Source organism: Hyla sarda, chromosome 3, assembly GCF_029499605.1.
Source record: "Hyla sarda isolate aHylSar1 chromosome 3, aHylSar1.hap1, whole genome shotgun sequence".
NCBI lineage: Eukaryota > Metazoa > Chordata > Amphibia > Anura > Hylidae > Hyla > Hyla sarda.
Genome location: NC_079191.1, coordinates 207,294,762 through 207,300,241, shown reverse-complemented (window position 1 = coordinate 207,300,241; position 5,480 = coordinate 207,294,762).

The following is a 5,480-nucleotide window of genomic DNA, read 5'->3' as shown; positions in this document are numbered from 1 at the left end:
GGATATATGTTGTCAGTGTCTAATTGTCAAAAATATAGATGCATAGAGACATTTAGAAATGGGATATCGGATACAGTATTAGACATAAATGATGTATAATGGTGTCCTATACAGGTTAAAGTGATAGTAAAGAGATAATCTTCAGAGTATTTAGGTTCACTCCATATAATATTTCATGCTGCAAAAAACAAATTAGAGGACATGAGACACCCAATCTCAAAGAATATTTATGGAGATTCCAAATCGTATAGCAATTTGTCTTACCACAGGTGTGAATATGTGGTAGGCGCCATAGTCAATAGAAAATGATGATAAATCAAGGAGGTAACGTTAGGTCTAGACAAAAAAGATAAACACAAAAATTGTAGTGTCCAACCACAGTACAGAACCAAGGAATTGAAAAAACATAGGACCCATCACATACCCTGATACGACAACCTGTACATGTAAGATATCCCATATAGACCAGATTCAATTGGTTCCAAATCTAAGTTGATGACTGTGAACCCAAAAAAATCAATTGATATTATCCATGTGCTTATAGTATAAGTATATACTGATAAAGTAATGAAATACAAAGTAAGCCAGTTGTACTGACCTGTCCACAGCCACTAGATAGAGTCAGCGTGTACATAGATAAGATAAGGCCATTTAGCCCGAGATAAATCCCAGGTAGCTAAAGAGAAAAGATGAAGCCAGATCAAGAAGAAGGAAACTGTATGAACAGTCAATAAGCAAGATGCATAAAATAACTCCTTAAATACCTTGTTAGATGAATGTATGATGTCTGCTACCGAGGATGGTGAGCACCAGCACGCCGCTGGATATCTAGGCTCACCCGGCGTTTAAATAGAGCTCCCAGGCGTCTTTAATGATGCTGCTTCCGGTGTATGGAACGCAGCAAAAACGTCACATCCGGCGGAGTGACCCGCACGGAAGGCGGAACTAATCGCGGCGCCACACACAACGTGTGAAGCGCAACCGGAAGTATACTGTGGTTCAATGGACCGCAGACCCAGGTAACTACCAGTGCCTTTTATCCCTATTATATCATTTGCATGCCATCTATATCATTGGGTCCCAGTGGTACTCGAACAGACAAACTACTAATAATGTTCCATGTGTTTTTTCAGGAAGGCTCTTTTGTCCCTACTGTACTTGGTTTATATTTATTTTTATTTATTATCTTCCCATATTATTTGGAACTGTTATGCCAGTCCATAGATTGTAACCCGATGTGATGTGACATGTTATGGTGTCAACCTGGGTCAGCATCTGGACTATTTGCGGCTATTTTCTAACTCCTATTGCTCCTTCCTTGCGATTCATGGGGACCGGAAGCTATGTCCCTGTGCGTTCCAGGCACTGGTAGTTACCTGGGTCTGCGGTCCATTGAACCACAGTATACTTCCGGTTGCGCTTCACACGTTTAAATAGAGCTCCCAGGCGTCTTTAATGATGCTGCTTCCGGTGTATGGAACGCAGCAAAAACGTCACATCCGGCGGAGTGACCCGCACGGAAGGCGGAACTAATCGCGGCGCCACAGACAACGTGTGAAGCGCAACCGGAAGTATACTGTGGTTCAATGGACCGCAGACCCAGGTAACTACCAGTGCCTGGAACGCACAGGGACATAGCTTCCGGTCCCCATGAATCGCAAGGAAGGAGCAATAGGAGTTAGAAAATAGCCGCAAATAGTCCAGATGCTGACCCAGGTTGACACCATAACATGTCACATCACATCGGGTTACAATCTATGGACTGGCATAACAGTTCCAAATAATATGGGAAGATAATAAATAAAAATAAATATAAACCAAGTACAGTAGGGACAAAAGAGCCTTCCTGAAAAAACACATGGAACATTATTAGTAGTTTGTCTGTTCGAGTACCACTGGGACCCAATGATATAGATGGCATGCAAATGATATAATAGGGATAAAAGGCACTGGTAGTTACCTGGGTCTGCGGTCCATTGAACCACAGTATACTTCCGGTTGCGCTTCACACGTTGTGTGTGGCGCCGCGATTAGTTCCGCCTTCCGTGCGGGTCACTCCGCCGGATGTGACGTTTTTGCTGCGTTCCATACACCGGAAGCAGCATCATTAAAGACGCCTGGGAGCTCTATTTAAACGCCGGGTGAGCCTAGATATCCAGCGGCGTGCTGGTGCTCACCATCCTCGGTAGCAGACATCATACATTCATCTAACAAGGTATTTAAGGAGTTATTTTATGCATCTTGCTTATTGACTGTTCATACAGTTTCCTTCTTCTTGATCTGGCTTCATCTTTTCTCTTTAGCTACCTGGGATTTATCTCGGGCTAAATGGCCTTATCTTATCTATGTACACGCTGACTCTATCTAGTGGCTGTGGACAGGTCAGTACAACTGGCTTACTTTGTATTTCATTACTTTATCAGTATATACTTATACTATAAGCACATGGATAATATCAATTGATTTTTTTGGGTTCACAGTCATCAACTTAGATTTGGAACCAATTGAATCTGGTCTATATGGGATATCTTACATGTACAGGTTGTCGTATCAGGGTATGTGATGGGTCCTATGTTTTTTCAATTCCTTGGTTCTGTACTGTGGTTGGACACTACAATTTTTGTGTTTATCTTTTTTGTCTAGACCTAACGTTACCTCCTTGATTTATCATCATTTTCTATTGACTATGGCGCCTACCACATATTCACACCTGTGGTAAGACAAATTGCTATACGATTTGGAATCTCCATAAATATTCTTTGAGATTGGGTGTCTCATGTCCTCTAATTTGTTTTTTGCAGCATGAAATATTATATGGAGTGAACCTAAATACTCTGAAGATTATCTCTTTACTATCACTTTAACCTGTATAGGACACCATTATACATCATTTATGTCTAATACTGTATCCGATATCCCATTTCTAAATGTCTCTATGCATCTATATTTTTGACAATTAGACACTGACAACATATATCCAAGTTTGACTGTCCCTGACCACTGTGACCAATCCCTACCTTCTTTTACTTATCAGATTGTATCTGTCCTATGTCAATCGTCTAGTACCTAAGTGTTAACTCATTTATGCTTGAATGTACCAATACCTTGTCATCGCTGTATATATTTGTTGCCCTCTTGTCCCCTGATGAGCCTATGTATCCACATTAGGCGAAACGCGTTGGTAGAAGAGGCTAATTTATCTGTATATATTGTCTCTATGTTCCCCATTCCTATCCACACTTAGTTTAGGAGCCCCCCCTAGAATAGGTAGGGCTCTGAGTGTAGGCGCTCACCTGTTACCCTCACCCCCCTCCCATTATTAGTTAACACTTTTTGATAACAATTTTATCAGTTAAATAAATTAAGATTTGATATCTAAACCCTATTGGTGATTTTTCACTTTTGCTATACAATATTTACTCTCACCAAGGGATACCTTTATCATTTTGTGGATTGAGAAAACCAATTATCTATATTTTCTCTTGAGTTTTTTTGAAGCATGAGGAGACCATATAGTGTCTGAATGGCACAGCTTGAAGTTTGTGGCAGCATGAGGAGGCCATATAGTGGCTGAATGGCACAGCCTGGAGTTTGTGGCAGCATGAGGAGAACATATGGTGTCTGAATGGCACAGCCTCGAGGTATCTGAAGCATGAGTGGACAATAGGGCTTCACAATCCATAAGATTAAAAGATGAATTTTAAAATTGAAATTGAAGATTTATGGTAGCTAGTGCTACCATAAAATATTTTTAGAGTAGAAGAAGTCATGTGGCACTCACGGTTAGTAAACAGGATCTTCTTTATTCAGTTCGATGCATAAAACAGACAGCGGGACGCTGGACAAAGCAATGCATTTGGACTACAGCTATTTCGCGCCACTCCCGGTGCTTCTTTAGGTCACGCCTCCTTTGACGCGAGAGGCCCGGTATATACCTCCTCACACCTGTCACGTCAGAGGGGGAGGTACATTTGTACTGCAAAAAGCATTAAAACAGCAAACAAGTATTTCTCATATTTTTCAATATCTTCGAGTCTGTAGAAACATTAAAATCAAAGACAGGGAAATCATTCTTTTAGTAATTCAGAACGTACTTAAAAATGTAGGGAATTTAGACAAACGCATTCATATCAAGGCGGTCATTCAGACCTAGGTTTCCCCCGTACTTCGGTTTGAATGATCCAACTGGCTTCGCACTGAAAGAGTGCTTTGCGTCTGTCTATGCCTTCTCTTAAAGTTACCACTTCTTTTCCTAGAAATTTCATATTTTCAATACCTCCTGCATGATCCTCTAGAATATGGGAAATTAATCTTGGTGAACCTTTATTTGTTTTTATGGAGTGAACAAAATCTTATATTTAGGGAATTAATAGTGCACCCTATGTAAAATTTTCTGCAGGAACAGATTACCGCATACGCTACATATTTTGTTTTACAGCATATTACATCATGCCACAAGACTTGGCTGCCTCCTAGTACTACATTTTTATCCAGGCATGCAGGTTGCACCAGTTGCAGGAACTGCACCCAAGCATTCCTGGGGTGATGGTCCTTTGGAGCCAGTTCTCATTTCTAATTGAGTTTGTCTTACAACTGCTTCTTACTAGGATGTTTTTTTTTTTATGTTTTTGCATTTTTTGCTCATAAAATATTTTTAGGTAATGTCCTAGGTCCAGCTGCATCAGTAAACCATATATTGGCCGAATTTCACAGCCTGGAGTTGGTTGAAGCATGAGGATACCATATAGTGGCTGAATGGCACAGCCTGGAGTTTGTTGCAGCATGAGGAGACAATATAGTGTCTTAATGGTACAGCCTGGAGGTGGCTGAAGCATAAGGAGACCATATAGTGGCTGAGTGGCACAGCCTAGAGTTGTCTGAAGCATGAGGAGACCATATAGTGGCTGAATGAGACAGCCTGGAGGTGGCAGCAGCAGCATCAGGAGTCCTGAAAGGGCCCCTTATGCAGAGGAATTTCTGAAACTGGGGACCAGCACCTTAATTATGTTTTGCAGTATCCATGGCAGCACAATGAGGGAGCCTGGAGGTGGTAGCATCAGCATGAGGAGACCATAGAGCAGCACAATTAGAGAGCCTTGAGGTGGCAGCATCAGCACGAGGAGACCATATGGTGGAACAATGACAATACCTGGAGGTGGTAGCATCAGCATAAGGAGACCACATGATGGCACAATGACAGAGCATGGAGACGGTAGCATCAGCATGAGGAGACCATAGAACAGCACAATGAGAGAGCCTGGAGGTGGCAGCATCAGCATGAGGAGAGGCAAGAAAAATGCGCTACAGTACACTTAAAAAAGTATCTGAGTGAAAAAAAACACCAGCCGGTGAATACTTTTCCCTGGCCTTTCACAGTATCCAGGCCCTTGAGAGTTTACAGGTACAAAATAGTACACTACTTAGATGTATGTATTTGGTATGCACTTATGAAGGCAGAAAAATATGCTACAGTACACTTA